Genomic DNA, 18,072 nt, shown 5'->3' on the forward strand with positions numbered 1-18,072 from the left:
ATGTATCATAGTAGTTAGGAATCTACTTTATCAACGCATCTTTACTTTACAACGCATTTTACTTTATCAACATAGTTTTACTTCAATGCAATTTACATTTCTGTACAAACCAAAATTCTTTATTCATTATTAAAACCGATCGCATGTATCACATAAGTATCGTATTTAATGACAATAATCCCCTGTTTGACCTCGGATCATTCTGAGAAACTTGCGTTGGAATTATACTTGGTTTTAGCACAAGGAAACTTGTGACACATACTACTTCATCGCATACTACGAGCATATCACTATTAACGTATACACTTAGAACGTAGTATCGCCTAAAATGTCTTTATCGTAAAGCACCTGAGCACATATAGAGTATCATTTATTCATTCATCAACGCAATAGATAGATAACACTCCATTTTTATCCTCACAAGTTTATGGCAACATGAGCTTGTAGCATAATATTTATCATCACAGTGCATAATAATCAATAGATAAAGATAGAATTCAAATTTTAGTCATCAAGTTTATGGCGCTATTGCCGGGGACATGAGCTTGTATGATTCATATTCACATTGTCCATATGCTTTAAAGAACATTTTATTTTTATAGTCATCAAGTTTATGGCATCGTTGCCGGGGACATGAGCTTGTATGATTCATATCCACATTGTCCATATGCTTTAAAGAACATTTTATTTTTATAGTCATCAAGTTTATGGCGTCGTTGTATTCACACATAGTTGGACTATATTATATTGTTCATTATAGATTGAGATTGATGTGCCCTAAACATAGATGCCAAAGTTGGGCAGGATTAAGAGATTGGTGAAGAATGGACTTCTAAGTGAGTTAGAAGAAAATTCTTTACCTGTGTGCGAATCTTGCCTTGAGGGTAAGATGACTAAACGACCTCTTACTGGAAAAGGTACTAAAGCCAAGGAGCCTCTTGAGTTAGTATATTCTGACCTTTATGGTTCTATGAATGTGCGAGCCCGAGGTGGCTATGAGTATTTTTATTAGTTTTACTAATGATCATACTCCAGGTATGGGTATGTTTATCTTATGCAACGGAAGTCTGAATCCTCTGAAAAGTTCAAAGAGTTCAAGGCTGAAGTTGAAAACGCATTAGATAGACGGATTAATACACTTCGATCGGATCGAGGTGGAGAGTTTTTGGACTCGGCATTCCAGGACTATTTGATAGAACATGGAATCATTTCCCAACTCTCAACGTCGGGTACACCTCAGCAGAATGGTGTAGCGGAGAGGAGAAATAGGACCTTGTTAGACATGGTTCGCTCGATAATGAGTTACTCTTCCTTAACGAACTCGTTTTGGGGTTTTGCAATGGAGACTGCGGTATACATACTCAATTGTATTCCCTCCAAGAGTGTTGCAAGAACACCCCTAGAGCTATGGAACGGGCGTAAAACTAGTTTACATCATTTCCACATTTGGGGTTGCCCTGCACATGTGCTTGAGGCTAATCCCAAGAAGTTGGAACCACGATCGAGGTTGTGCCTCTTTGTAGGCTACCCCAAAGGTACACAGGGGAGTTATTTTTATGATCCAACGGAAAATAGGGTGATTGTTTCAACAAACGCTACTTTTCTAGAGGAGGATCATATAAGGCAGCACAGTCCACAAAGCAAAGTCGTGTTGCATGAGCTTTCCAATGAAACTACTAAAACTTCAACAAGAGTTGTTGAAGAGCCTGCTACATCAATAAGAGTTATTGATGGGAGTTCATCAAGTAGGTCGGTTCCACCTCAAGAGTTGAGGGAACATCAACGTAGTGGGAGGGTTGCAAACCTACCCGTTCGCTATCTAGGTTTCACGGAAATCCTTGCTTTGGTAATAGATGGCAACGTTGAAGATCTTTTGTCTTATAAGAAAGAAATGGAGGATGTTGACTGGGATGAATGGGTCAAGGCCATGGATCTCGAGATGAAGTCGATATACTTCAACTCAGTATGGGATCTTGTTGATCAGCCTGATGGGGTTCGCCCTATAGGTTGTAAATGGATCTACAAGTGCAAATGGGGTGCTGATGGGAAGGTACAGATCTTCAAGGCTTGACTTGTGGCAAAGGATTATACCCAGGTAGAGGGAGTCGACTATGAGGAGACTTCTCGCCTGTTGCCATGTTAAAGTTGATCCGTATCCTCTTGACCATTGCAGCTTATTATAATTATGAGATCTGGCAAATGGACGTCAAGACAGTCTTTCTGAATGGCAATCTTAAGGGGACCATTTATATAGTGCAGCCCGAGGGATTCATAGCCCAAGGTCAAGAGTAAAAGGTTTGCAAACTGAATCGGCCCATTTATGGATTGAAACAGGCGTCTCAATCTTGGAACATACAGTTTGATATTGCGATCAAGTCGTATGGCTTTGACCAAAACGTTGATGCACCTTGTGTTTACAAGAAGATCATTAACGCTTCAGTAGTCTTCTTAGTGTTGTATATAAATGATATCCTACTCATTGGGAATGATGTAGGTCTACTAACTGCAGTTAAGAACTGGCTAGCGACCCAATTCCAAATGAAAGATTTGGGAGAGGCTCAGTTTGTTCTAGGTATATAGATCTTTCGGGATCGTAAGAACAAAGTGCTAGCACTATCTCGGGCATCGTACATTGATAAGATGTTGCTCAAGTACTCGATGTAGGACTTCAAGAGGGGCCTACTGCCATTCCGGCATGGAGTCACTTTGTCTAAGAAAATATGTCTTAAGATGCCTCAAGAGGTCGAGAAGATGAGACAGGTCCCATATGCGTTTGTCGTTGGTAGTTTGATGCACGTGATGCTCTGTACTCATCCAGACATCTGCTACGCTGTGGGCATAGTCAGTATGTATCAGTCTAACCCAGGCCAAGGTATCTTCGAAGAACGAGGGACTACATGCTCGTGTATGGTTCGAGAGATTTAATCCTTACAGGATACACAGATTCTGATTTTCAGACTGATAAGAACTCTTTCAAGTCTACATCAGGGTTAGTTTTTACCCTTAACGGAGGAGCTGTAGTGTGGCAAAGCACTAAGCAAGGATGCATCGTCGACTCCACTATGGAGGCGAAGTACGTCGCGACTTGCGAAGCTGCTAAAGAGGCCGTCTGGCTCAGGAAGTTCTTGACAGACCTGGAAGTTGTTCCATATATGTCTAGGCCCATTACCCTCTATTGTGATAATAGTGGGGCAGTGGTGAACTCAAAAGAGCCGAGGAGTCACCGGCGCGGTAAACACATAGAGAAAAAGTATCATCTGATCCGCGAGATAGTGCATTGAGGGGACGTGATCGTCACGCAAATCACTTCGGAGCACAATGTTGCTGACCCGTTTACGAAGGCTCTCACGACTACAGTGTTTGAGGGTCACCTACGAAGCATAGGTCTACAGGATCGCCCGCGGCTGAACTAGGGCAAGTGGGAGATTTTATTGTACTGGGCTTTTATGCCCTAGTTTATTGTTTTGTACTAAGTTTTTGTACACCCCACTTCACTTTAGGACAAGTGGGAGATTGTTGGGGTTGATGCCCTAAAGTCTCATGTCCTGTAGTTTGTAAATAGTTTGTATGAACGCTTATAATATATGATATTTACTTCACATCTTGTATTTTGCTTAGTTGCTTGTTTTATTTGCTTTACCATAAACCAATAAACATAAAATCCCTGTTTATCTGTATGTGACTCAAGCATGAATGTGGTGACATACAAGTGGATCATGTCTTGAGTGATAACCAAAATGGTATGTAGTATATGAATATAGAAGGGAAACCTTATCCTGGTAACGCTACAGATGCGACCCGCTTTATGGAATGGTCACAAGTGTTATGACTTGTCATATATGGTATGATTTTGATCATTCGTGTTGGAGACATGCGAGCGGGGACGTCCTATACAAAGAGTATAAGACCTGACCACGAAGTGTTAACGTCTCGTTATATAACACCGTTCATGACAGAGACTTCACTTCACTAGGATGACCATAGGTAACATGACCTCAATCCTGAGTGAGTTGGGAACTCCTGCCATTGAGGGCAATCCTTTGATTTGTATGGGTGCGAGTGGCCAGGTCGCCGATTCAAACCTACCATTTTGGGGATTCGTCTAATTTGGGAGCTGGAAACTTAGCTACACAAGATGGAATTCACTCCTTCCTCGAGGCAGGGGTAAGTAGATAGATGGCTCCCTTAAGGGCTGATTCCGGGGCTTGAACGATATGGCGCCACACACCTTCTCTTGGCCCGAGAGGTGTTCACACATAGTTGGACTATATTGTATTGTTCATTAAAGGAATCAGTGGTATTTAAGGAGTGAGATGTAACTATAGGGGCAAAACAGTTAATTGGCCCAGTTGTACTTACGAGCATCTGTGAAGGGTCATCGTACTCATGATTGGTTATATCTGATGGACACAGAAATATATCTGTGGTAAGAAGAATTCAGGTGTTGGTCTTTAGTGGAATCACTAATAGTTAACGGATGGTGGATCTCATGGCTAAAGAGTTTAGTCAGCTATTCACGTACCGTTGGAGCTTCGAGCCACAGGTCCATTAGGTCACCTGGGTAGCTTGGATAAAGTTGAGAACCAGTGTTTGGGTTAATTTAAAATATTCAAATTGACAAGAGAAAGTTCAATTATATATGATATAATTGGACTAGTTAATTATATATGATATAATTGGCTAAATGTATGAGATACATTAATTTGGAGGAAATTAGATATAAGTATGATTTATATCAAGTATAGGAGAAAATACTATAGTAGATATGTGATATCAAACTATAGGATATAAATATAATATGATTATATTAGTTAATTAATTAATTAATTAATTATATGATAATTAACTAATTGTCCACGTTCAGATGTGGAAAATGGGTTGCGATGGTTATGGCGGGTTAAAGAAATGAAAATCGTTTTCATTTTTCACAATCGTGCATTAATAATTTTCGTCCGCCCAAAAGAATCCATGAAAGCGATCGCGAGAGCCTGTACGATAGAAGTTCGTCTGTCTAAAGGATCGTCTACCTCACGTTTTCTCAAAACGATCGTATACGTTTTTCCTAAACGATTGTTAAGCCTTTCATACATGATCGTGTAGCTCTTCTATACGATAAGCATTTCTGCTATACGATGCACAGTTTCATCTCCCACTTGCTTATCGTCTACACGACGTGTTGCCTCTGTCCTCTTCCAAACTCACCAAAGCCCACTCTTTGGGTTTTTGACGTCGAGGATACCTGGGTTTCACTAGTGGCGGTGTCGTCCCTGCTACAGTGTTTGTATACATTCTGATCGTGTTTTTGCAGGCGACATATACCCGGGTGCTGGTAGATCTATTGGAGGGTTTCCACTTCTTAGGGTTCAGACGTTTGAAGAGAGTCTTCATCTGGTATGAACCTTTTCCTTGTTAATTCATTGTGTTCTGAGCATGCCGATAATTAGGTTTATATGCATAACTGTTTGTGTGGAATGTATGTGTTTTTTGTTTCGGTCACTGTGAAATCGAAACGATTTAAACCCGTTCATGGAACTCTTGGTATGAGATCCTTCAAAAATGTGTTCCTTGATCACTTATAATGGCCATAGGAATTTCAAATCTACAAAAAATGTTATTTTTTAAAAATCTTGAAATAGTAGAATCATCGTTAGTCCTAGTGGGGATTGCCTTAACCCATTTCAAACCTTATTCCATGATAAGTAAAATGTACAAATATCTAAACCAAGAAAGGAATGGGCCCATAAAATCTAAGCCTCAAACATCAAATATCTCACATCCAAGATTAAGTGGTATTTTGTTTCTTTTTGATAAAGACCCAGATTTTTTACACTTATCACAAGATTTGCAAGATGCCTAAGAGTTGGCGAATAAAGAATTCCAAAATAGTTCTAAGTCCAAAAATTTTCTAGCAGTTCAGTTTGGCTAAAAAGACCTCCACATGCGTGCTTGTGACAAAAGGACAAAACATACTCAAACTTCTTATCAGGGACACATCTCCTAATTACTTGGTCTAAACAGAATTTTTATAGAACAGGAAGAACCCATACAAAATAATTAGAATCACTTTTCAGTTTAGACTTTCTAGATGAAGACATATTAAAGGGAAACGTACCAGTCACAAGGTAATTTACCATGTCGGCGTGCCACGGTAGGAAAGTAGTTGAAAAGATGTTCATTAGGAAAGTCTTCTCTGATTGGAATTGACTCCTCTTCTTGCACAATTGGACTTAGGTGTTCAACTACTAAATTCTCTGATCCTTTCTTATCCTTGATGGTCAAGTTGAAGTCTTGCAAAAGAAGGATCCACCTTACAAATCTGGGTTTTGATTCTTTATTTGTCATAAGGTACCTAAGAGTGAAATGGTCAGTGTAAATTTGGTAGGTTGTCGGATTCATTGTCGCCCGTAAACCCATGCTACATAAATAATATTTATAAACACCGAATGAACTATTTATACTAACTAGTAGTATAGACGGCAAATCCAAGGTCGAACCACAAAGACCCGAATTGGATTCCTCAAAAAATTGAAACTCGTAGGAAGTAACCAAGGGGGGGTTGTGAAAATTGCAAATTAAAATTGCACGAAAATCAAATTGCACAATGAGAGAGAATGTGTAAAAATATCAATTGAACAAAATACTAAGCTTGGGTAGTTCTAGTTTATTTCATTCCTTTTCAATTCTTTCATAGACTATTCAAAAGATATGTGAGAAATTCAAATTACAACTTAGCCTACTCATTTAGAATCCTAACTGGTAGTTCATAAAATCAAGTTAATTAAAGGAAAAGCGAGAATCCTCAACTAATCAATCAATCAACATGCATTAAGATCTAAGGCAAAGCTAAGTCAAACAATTGATTTTCATCGTCTAACCAATTATTTGAGCGAGAATTATCTGAGTTAGAAAGTAATGCTTATTAAATGGAATCCCAATTTAACTTCACAAACTTACTTAACTCTTGCTTCTAGGTGACGACTACTTAACGATTACAAATTAGGGCCAATCAAAGAAATCAATTATACATGCATAGCTAATTTGTCATATTATCCCATACAAGACAATTGAATAATAAACTCGAGATAAATTCTCATAAAATTCAGAAAAGTCTCATAGAATTACAAAACATAGTCTCAAGAACAAATTGGAATGAAGGTACACTATGAAACCCAAGCTAAGTTTTTACCTTTAGCCACAAATCATCTTCTAATTCAATACAATGCTCAAAGGGGAAGAAGATTCAGAATTCTAATGAAAATAGAGGAAGAAATCAAGAGGAAATAAAAGGGCGGCTGTCTATTTGAGTGTGTCTTGAGTATTGACCCCAAATGTCCTATTTATAAGTTTGTCGCAGCGTCACAATGCTAGAGAGAGTGTTGCAATGTTGCGACGCGTTTTTGCTGAGCGTCAAGGAGGCGTCACAACGCTGGCCCTAACGCTTGGTTGCACGCTCGCAGAGGTGGGAGTTCTGTCAAACTAGGTAGCATCTTAAGGCTAGGGTTAAACATTGCAACGCTACCATTCTGCCGCACAACATTGGAGTTGAGTGTTACACTAGCGTTGCGACAATGGTGTCGTTCCATCTTCGAAGCGTTGCAACGTTGCACTACACCCAAGCCTACTGCCTTCAAGCATCAAGCGGGCGTTGGGCTTATGCTTTGGAAGAGCGTTGCGACACTCGGTAGGGCAGAATACTTTAATGTGTTGGTCTTCTTTCTTCATTTGTTCAATTTGGCTCCTATCTTTTCCATCTTAATGTCTTTTGTCTCGAATGCTTCATTTGACTGCTTGTACACTCGAGTCCTAACAATCAATTTAAACATATTAATTAGCTTAACAACCCCAAGTTAAGGAGAGGAAGATAGCACACTTCTGGTGCTATCAAACACCTCCGACTTAGTTTTTTAATCATCCTTGGGCAAGGTAAAACAAGCAATCATGCAAAAATAATCAGCTTGTCAAACTAGAATGTTCCCTACTCAAGCTTCAACGGTCAACTAGAACCAAATTCACAATCGATTAGGTAATAAAAAGGCATTCCATCATTTCAAGAACGGTTTAAAATTCCGTTTTAAGATTTTTTATGCATGTTCAAGCACAAAGTTATTTATTTTGAATAAGAGCGTGCCCGGAATGGCCTTATGAATTTTTCATTTATTTTCCCCCTACACTAGCTCAAAGGATCTGGAATTAGTTTTCCTAAATCAAAGTGTTAATGACATCAAATTGGATCAGTCACAATCTATTCATTCATCACACTTACTACATGTTTTTTCTCTGGCTCTTTTTTTTTTTTTTTTTCAAATGAAGGGGAAACCTAATATAGGAAACCGCATTTCGTTTTTGGCTTGTCCACACGGGTGTCATACAAGTCATCCAACTACAGGCCAATTTCCCTTCAAAAGTGCCTAAACTTACTCATTCCTCTGGGATACTTTAGCTTAGAGGGAAACCATGGGTGTCATTGTCGCCCCAGGTTAATCATACCCTTGAAGAAGAGGAGTAAATCCCTCTACATGCATATATGAATTTATATATACATATATATAGTCAATTGATATCACTGCAGCCTAATATATATATATTAGGCTGCAGTGATATCAATCATATATTAGGCTGCAGTGATATCAATTGACTATATCTCAAAGCATGCATTACTAAATTGAACCGTGGAAAGACTAATATCTATCATCAAGGCTTTTCAGAGTGACAACAAACTTATGGTCCCATAACTCAATTCTAAGCAAGCAAATAGGGTCAAGATAGATATGCAAAGGGCTTGGAAAGGTAATTAAAAAAATTAAGCAGAATTTTCAAAAACATCATGAAAATTATGAATCCTTTCATTGATCTATTCTCATACAAAAATGATTCATACGAGTTTGTCATAGACTAGTCATCGCAAGGAATAAAACAGCATAATAAGCCACAATCAAGCAAACATTGTCCCAGCACAGCGCTCAAAGACCCTAAATAATATCATCACAAAAAAAAAAAAAAAAAGCCTAAAAGTCCAAACACCCCACCCCCAACTTTTAAAACACACATTGTTCTCAATGTGATTAAAATAAAGCACAAGGGATCAGAATACTTCCCTGAACAATGAAGTAGAGGAAGGATATAAGAGACTCGGATAAACTCTTTTCCACCAAAAATCCTAGCAAAACAAGAATGATAGAATGAATTAGGCTCAATAATAAATGAAAAATGAAAAATTACTGAATCAAAATCTAATCTAAGAAAGCAAGTAAATTTAAAGCCTGGCTGCCTCCAGGAAGCACAAATTTTTATGGTCGGTTGCTCGACCGTGATGGCTCATTATCAGATGTAAACCAATGAGTCCAATTGGTAGGCAATGTCAAAGCAATCCAAGACTCGCCATCATGGAAGACCTTCAACCTGTGCCCATTTACTTTTAAAACTTTCCCTGTCTCAAGATTAATGAAATCTACTACACCATAAGGATAAATGTGAGAAATGCCAAATGGGCCAAGCCACTTGGATCAAAGCTTACCAGGCATAAACTAACAACTGAGAGTTGTATAGAAGTACCTTTTGCCTTACCTGAAACTCCTTGGGTACTATCATCCTGTCATGAAAATCTTCGCTCTTTGCTTGTAGATCAGAGAATTGTCAAAAGATTGTAACTTGAGCTCTTCCAACTCCTGAAGCTGTAAAAGTCTGGCTTCTCCATCTGCCTTTAAATCCCAGTTGCACTTTTTTACTCCCAAAATGCCTTATGTTGGATCTCAATTGGAAAATGGCAAGCTTTTCCATAGACCATCCTGTAGGGAGACATCCCAATAGGGATCTTGAAGGTCGTTCTATAAGCCCACAAAACGTCATCAAGTCGAAGGCTCCAATCCTTCCTTCCTGGGTTGACCACCTTTTCCAAAATAGTCTTCACTTCCTTGTTGGACACCTCTGCCTGCCCATTAGTCTAAGGGTGGTATAGGGTGACAATACGATGTTGTACACCGTACTGCTTCAATAAGGAAGTAATGACTCGATTGCAAAAGTGTGATCCTTGGTTGTTGATGATTGCCTTAAGGAAGCCACATAGAATGTTAGTCTTCAAGAAACCTACAACCACTTTAGCATCATCAGTAATAGTGGCCTTTACTTCCACCCATTTGGAAACATAGTCCACTTCCAATAAAATGTACTTGAACCCACAAAAAAAAAAAAAAAAAAAAAAAAAAAAAAAAGAAAAGAAAAGGTCCCATAAAATCAATCCCCCCAAACATCAAATATTTCACATAAAAGAATAGGGACTTGTGGCATCTCATTCCTACGAGGCAACCCTCCTGACTTCTGACAACGTTCACAAGTCTTACAAACACAGCATCCCTAAATAAAGTGTCCCAATATAAACCTAAATCTAAGACTGTTTTGGTGGTTCTTTTGGGACTAAAGTGTCCACCACATGCATGCTTATGATAGAATTCTAAAACAAAAAAGAACTTGTCATTAGGAATACATCTTCTAACTACCTAATCAACACAAAATTTCCAACAAGCTCCTCCCAAACATAATACTTTGACTCACTTTTTATTTTGTCTTTTCTATGCTTGTTCATTCCATAAGTGAACTCACCAGTGGTCAAGTAATTCATGATGTCAACATACCAAAGAGTTATAGAAATATTGTGCCTGCATTAGTATGGGGTCAAGGAAATCTCCATCAGAACTGAGACAACTTCCATCTGCTACAATCCTACTCAGATGATCAGTAACAACATTCTCACATCCCTTCCTGTCTTAAAGTCTCAAGTTAAACTCCTGGAGGAGAAGAACCCACCTCAACAATCTGGGCTTGGACTCTTTCTTGGACATCAAATAGCATAGAGTTACATGATCAGGAAAAACAACTACTTCAGATCCAACAATATAAGAACAAAATTTCTCAAGAGCAAAAATAACAGCCAAAAACTCATTTTCTGTCGTGGTGCAGCTGCACTGAGTCGGGTTGAGGGTCTTTGAAGTGTAGTAGATCATGTGATGTTTCTTATCAATCTTCTACCCCAAAATCGCTCAAACAACATGGTCGCTTGCATCACACATGATCTGGAAGGGAAGATCCCAACGAAGTGCCTGAATAACCGGAGTACACGACAATGCATTTTTTAGCACATCAAAGCTTTTCTTGCATTCATCATTAAAATCAAAGGCCACATCATTGTAAAGGAGAGAGGTCATAGGCTAAGCAATCTTGCTAAAATCTCTGATAAACCAACGAGAGAAACCTGCATGCCCAAGAAATGAACGAACCTCCCTCACATTTGTGGGGTAAGGGAGCTTAGCAATAACATCAATTTTACTAGGATCTATCTCTATGTCATGCTCAGAAACAATATGTTCTAATACAATGCCATGTGAGGCCATGAAATGACACTTTTCGAAATTAAGCATAAGTTTAGACTCAATACATCTCTCTAGCACCCTAGATAAATTATACAAGCAATCATCGAATGAGTCTCCATGTACAGTAAAGTAATCCACAAATACCTCCATGCAATCCTCAATAAACTCAGAAAATATGCTCATCATGCAATGCTGGAAGGTGTCAGATGTTAGGGTTGATACCCTAAATCTCGTAGGGTCTTGTAGTTTGTAAACATTTATATGAACAAACACTTTGTGATTTATAATATATGATATTTTATTCACTTCAGTCTATGACATATTTGATATTTTAGTTGTATTAACCACAAACTAATAAACTAAGATCCATGGTTATCGTTGTAACTTAAACATGTATATGGAGACATACAAATAAATCATATTTTAAGTGATAACCTAAATGGTCTGTAGTATATGGAGAAGAAGGGATATCTTATCCTGGTGACACTACGAGTGTGGCTCACTTTGTAAGTGTTACAAATGTTGTAAAGTGCTAAAAATGATATAATCTTCATCATTCATGTATTAGACATGCGAGCGAGGATATTCTATACAAAGAAGTTTATATAAGACCGAACCACGAAATGTTTAGTCTCGTTATATAACATCGTTCATAATCGAGACTTTCATTTCACTATGATGACCATAAGTAACATGACCTTAATCCTGAGTGGGTTATGAACTCCTGTTTATGAGGGCGATCCTTTGATTTGCATGGGTGAGAGTTGCCAGATTGCCGACTCACAAGCCTACCATTTTGGGGATTTGTCTGATTGGGGAGTTGGGAATTCAACTACACAAGATGGAATTTACTCCTTCCCCGATGTAAGGGTAAGTAGATAAATTGCTCCCTTAAGGGCTGATTCTAGGGCTTGAACAATATGGCACCACACCTTTTCTTGGCTCAAGAAGGATTTAGTCATAGTGGGACTATGATATATTGTTCATTAGAAGAATCAGTGATACTTAAGGAGTTAGATGTAACTACAGGGGCAAAACGGTAATTTGGTCCAACTTAGTGATTTATGAAGGGCCATCGTACTGTTGATTGGTTATATCTAATGGATACAGAAATATATTTGTAGTGCGAAGAGTGCAGCTGCCAGTCTTTAGTGGAGTACCCGACAGTTAACGGATGGTGGATAATGTGATTAAAGAGTTTAGTAAGTTATTCACGTATCGTTAACGCTTCAAGCTACATGTCCATAAGGCCCCCTTGGTAGCTCAATGGATTCAAGTTGAGAATCAGTTTTTGGGTTAGATTGAAATGTTCAAATTAACAATAGGGAATTTGATTGTATATGATATAATTAAATTAATTCAATTATATATGATATAATTGATATGATGTATTTGATACATTATTATTTGATTGGATGAATTAATATAAATATAATTTATATTAAATGCCATAAAATAGATTAAGAACTATGGTTTATATGTTGCATATAATGCAATATTAAAACTATATGTTATAAATATAATATGATAAGTTAGTTATTATATTTATTTATAATTTATTAATTATATGATAATTGATATTTCTTTTTCTCAATAACCGACCTTAGTTGGTGGTTATACACTGTTTTATGGCAACTGTAAGATAAAAGGAAATTGGATTTCAAAATTTTACACGATAACGAGTTATCAGATTTACTTCCGAATGACTAAACGATAAAGATCGAGTTTACTAAACGACAATACTCTTTTCTAAATGACCGAGTATCGAGACTATGCGATAGGCTTCCATCTTCTACACGATACTTCTATCCATTACTCGATCGTCTCCTCCTCCACTCCAATCATTCCCTCAATCCAAAATAAGTCAGAGCCCACAACTCCTGGATTCTCACACCGAGAATACCAAGGTAATCTTGTGGTAGTATCTGAATTTGTTCGAGGATCGAGTTGATACTCGTTGCTGGTGTTCAAGGGAGTTCAAGTTCAAGTTGATCATTGCGTTCGAGTTTGATCGAGGGATACACTTGAAGAAAAGTTCTTCAAAGGTATTGTTTCTCTCATCATTTGTATTTAATTCAAAGCATGCTGTAATTTATTAATTAATTCATAATCTATTTAGTATGATTGTAAATGTTTATGTTATTTCTCAATGGAGTTTAGAACAATCCGCTTCCGCTCATAGGTCCTCAGATTTAGGGTTCTTTCATCATAAGCATTACATAGTCCAAATGACATCCTTCTGAAAGCAGAGGTGCCACAGACATGTAAAGGTCGTTTTCTGTTGGTCTTCCTGGTTAATCGGGATCTGATAGAAACCCGAAAAACCATCAAGAAAATAGAAGAAAGGCTTTCCAGCTAACCTTTCAAGCATTTGATCGATAAAGTCAATGAGGAAGTGGTCCTTTCTAGTAACAACATTGAATCTCCTAAAATCAATATACATCCTCCACCCATTCTGAACTCTAACAGGAATTAAACTACCCTCCTCATTTTTTACCACAATAACACCAGTTTTCTTAGGCACTACATGCATGGGACTGATCCATTCACTATTGACAATAGGATAGATAATATCTACATTTAGAAGTTTGAAGACCTCTTTTATCACTACCTCTTTCAGGACAGGATTCAAACGTCGCCGGGGTTGTGGACAAGGCTTAGCTTCATCTTTCAGAGAAATTCTATGCATGTACACAACAGGGCTAATACCTTTTATGACAGCTAACGTCAATTCAATGGTCAGCTTGTATTTTTGCAAGACTTCTACCAATTGTTTCTCTTGCTCCTTAGTCAGGTTCTTTGAAATGATTACAGGTAAAGTCTCAACTTCTTCTAAATAGGCATACCTCAAATGGTCTGGAAGCTCCTTCAACTCCACTTTAGGTGCCTACACAACAGAAGAAAGCACATTGTTAGAAGACTCACTATCAGAATAAGAAGGCATACTTATCGGTTCTGTCATGGACAAAGTGGAAAGCTCTCGAAGTGAAATCAAATCGCTTGAATCATCCTCGTCGTCATGATAGACATCCCATATCACTTCCTGCTCAAGACAGTCGAACACATCAATCTGGCACAAAGACTGTACATGCCTTACGGTGGAAGATCTCATGGCATAAAAAATATTAAACTTAACCATCTCACCATCGAACTCAACAGATAAAGTACCCTCATCCACATCAATCTTAGTCTTGGCAGTCTTCATGAAAGGCCAACCAAGAAAGATTGATGTAGATGAAATAAATATAGGCTCTTCCATCTTAAGAATATAAAAATTAGCAAGGAAAAGCAAATCATTAACCTGAACTAGGACATCCTCTATGACTCATAAAGGGTGAATAAAAGATCTATCAGCTAATTTAATCACAACTCCAGTTTTAGTCAGGTCTTTTAATTTCAATTCTTGGTATATTGAAAATGGCATAACATTTAATGGTATATACATAGGCCATGAAATGCATCAAGGAATATACTTGAGATAGCCTTTGCAATTGAGATATGACGATCTTATATAATCACTAAACTTGTAATGTCTCCCATTGAAGCCTTCAAATGAGTTATGAACCAAGTCCATGATGCATCGTTCTCACCATCTACAATATAGAAGACGATAGGATATATGTTATTATTGCCATCAATACACGTTGCTATTAACAACACACCTTTGTATTTCTTGTGCAAATGGGTCTCATCAACAATGATTACTAGGCGGATGCAGTTAAAAAATCCCTGATACACGGACCAAGTACCATGGAGACGTACTTAAAGTATTGCTTATCCTCTACTTTAACCTCAAAGATCATACCTGGATTTGCAAGCTTAAGTGCCTTACCACATGCCCTAACAATGGCATATGATCCTTCCGGCGACCCTTGTGCGAACACCAATCCATATTCTCTAATGCGATAAGCCTACCTATAACTTATATTCACTCCATAATCTCATCAGATGTCTTCAATTATATCTCTCGGGCGGTATGTTCAGCCAACTTGTTCGTATTTGAACTTGATTACGTGTCCAATAACCCAAATTTTTGCTTATCGATGATTAACCATTCTCATTTCAAGAGAACATGTATGTTCGCTTGGATATTTCATCACTTTCTTTCTTTTCTTTTCTTTTCTTTTTTTTACACAAAACCTCCACTTGCATTTCTCCACTAAACACCGAATAGTTAGCAAGCTCTTTGTTGACTTGACAAGTCATATTTCAAAAAGAAAATTTGGCCGACCTTTATATCCTTGTCATTCAGACAGTCATGAGGTATTGTGATGAGGTCGCCATACGATGGGTCATCTGATGGTCTGGGTATATCTACAAATGATTGGGTTGGAACGGTGGAATGCATTTGAACTGAAGGAATCACAACTCGTGGGACGGGAACAAGTGTGGTTGGAACATGGATGTAAGATGTTGGAGAAGTTTGTGGTCATGAAGATTATCCATATCCATGTTCAGTATCGAATTGTGAAGTATATCTGGGTTCACTGTTGTAACCAAGCCAAGCTTCACTTCGATCATCTCTCAAGTTACATGGCTCAATATGATCATCTAGTAAAGACATGGTGTGAATATTATGTGTTGGAATGGTTGCAAACCCAAAGTTTTGACTGGTTGAAATGGGTTGATCGGTTGGATTGCAATGTTGGTACATATTGTTTGTGTGTACTCCATGACTTTCGTAAGGTGTAACTGATACAAATAACGACATCCGAGATGCATCACTGCCTTCTAAAAAAAAGCTAAGGTCTTCGTCAGGGGAGCTGAGACCAATAAATTGTAATAACATTTGATATGTATATCAAATATATATGGATCGATATTCAGTCGTTGGTGCATAATACTCACTAGTGCACTAATTGTTAAATCATTTATGACTTTCAGACCTTTTATATGGACCTCCGACATAATTTCTTCCGGATTCGTTCCAATCCACACCAAATCTTACAAAGATGTGAAGTAGTGTCATTGATTTGCAATTGGATAAGCAAATCTTAAGCAATGTCCCATAAAAATTTAAGAAATTGCCCAGTAATTGATAAGTGGTCGTCCAACTATTTATAAATGTTCGTATATACGATCATATATAAATTTCTGAACGATTGTTTATAAATTACTATACGATCGTTTATAAATTACTACACGATCGTTTATAACTTATTATACGATCGTCTAGTAATTTATGAACGGTCGTTTATATTGTAATGAACGATTGTGTATATATTACTATACGATCGTTCATTGAATGGTAAATGACACCTATTATGAAAGCGATATGGGACAAGAAATATTGTAGAATGCTAGTTGGGAATAAATACTTTGGTGGAATATTGGTGTTGCATTGAATACATATTGAATAAATGCCTGAGAAATGGTTGAAGGAAGAAGATAAAAGGCTTTGGTTGGAAGACTTTTTAAAATTAGAGGTAATTTTGGAATTTCGCAAGGACAGTAGTAGAAAGTTTTTAGGAAGAGATCATTGGTAAAAAAGTTTTTTGTTTTTGGGTCATTTTGTTAAAATTTTCTTATGTTTTCCACATTTTTTGTTATAAATATAATAACTATATTGAAAAATACGAATGGTTAAAAAATGGTTGTTTTTAAATATAGAAAAATAAACTAAAATATTTACAAATGATAGTTCTAAAATTTTACTATATCTAATAAATATTTTCAATAGTTTTTCCATCTGAAATAAGTTCAAAAAAAAAAAAAAACAAAAAACAAAAAAATAAAAAAACAAAATAAATCTAAATCATTGTGTGCAAAAATAATAATTAAAAAAAAAAAAAAAACCTAAATCCCAAGGGAAAAATTACGCCTCTAACCCCGTGGACACCTTATGTAATGCTTCCTTCATCGATCATCACTTATTAAATCAGAAAACAGTGCTAGGGTTTGTTTGCTTGACGCCACCGCCCGTCGCCCTTCTATCTGCGAAACCGCTCCGTCGTCGGCAACATTTATTTTCGTCTAGTCGGCTATCAGCGGTCCTTTTAAGTTATTTCTGTTTCCTCTATTCTGTATTTTACTGTTCATCTGGTCTTTAATCTCATATTTTCCGGCAGCATCAATGATGAAACAATCTTATTGTTATCCTTGCACTTTGATTTACCGTGAAGAAAATCATGGGGAATGTTGTTCCTGAGATGCTTTTGTGTAGATCATGCATTGCTTTCTTTAATAACTTCATATCTGGATCGATGATGCGATTTCAAATCTGCGTTATCTATCTGCAATTTCCTTCTAGGAATTGAAGATAACGAACAATCTCTGAGATCAGTTTTCTTACGCGATTGTCTGTTTCATTTCCTGTAATCTGGACTATTTGAACTGTTTCCCCGTGATTTTCATTGCATTCCTCAGAGATCTGGGAATTTTGGTTCGTTTGGTTTATTGGTTATGATGTGTGTTTACTAATGCAGACCTTGGATCCATGATGTTAATGTAAAACTGCGTTATCTATCTGTAAGTTCCTATATGGAGTTGATGATATCAGTAATTTCTGAGATCCAAACTGTGTTGTTTTGTTGAATAATTGGTAGGTGGATGAGTTTCATTTTAGAACATCAGTTTTCAACTTTATGCCGGTTGGTGGCTGGTGGGTATTGTTGCCAATTCTGATTGAACATTACTTTTCTTTTTGGTCACAACCTTATCTTTTCTCCTATTTTCTCCACCCACTTCACATCACCATTGTCAATATATG

General features: G+C 37.4%; 3 non-coding genes across 3 annotated transcripts; all 3 read left to right on the plus strand.

Moving 5' to 3' along the window:
• Positions 1–17,427: 17,427 nt before the first annotated feature.
• LOC120092283 (small nucleolar RNA snoR26) lies at positions 17,428–17,518 on the plus strand. The gene has a single exon (XR_005485992.1). It is a non-coding gene; the product is annotated as a small nucleolar RNA snoR26 (small nucleolar RNA).
• Positions 17,519–17,557: 39 nt separating this feature from the next.
• Positions 17,558–17,647, plus strand: LOC120092285 (small nucleolar RNA snoR27). Its single transcript, XR_005485994.1, has one exon. It is a non-coding gene; the product is annotated as a small nucleolar RNA snoR27 (small nucleolar RNA).
• Positions 17,648–17,790: 143 nt separating this feature from the next.
• On the plus strand, positions 17,791–17,880 carry LOC120092284 (small nucleolar RNA snoR27). Its single transcript, XR_005485993.1, has one exon. It is a non-coding gene; the product is annotated as a small nucleolar RNA snoR27 (small nucleolar RNA).
• Positions 17,881–18,072: the final 192 nt, after the last annotated feature.

The sequence above is a fragment of the Benincasa hispida genome, chromosome 11, assembly GCF_027475165.1.
Source record: "Benincasa hispida cultivar pf3 chromosome 11, pf3_genome.v1.1, whole genome shotgun sequence".
NCBI lineage: Eukaryota > Viridiplantae > Streptophyta > Magnoliopsida > Cucurbitales > Cucurbitaceae > Benincasa > Benincasa hispida.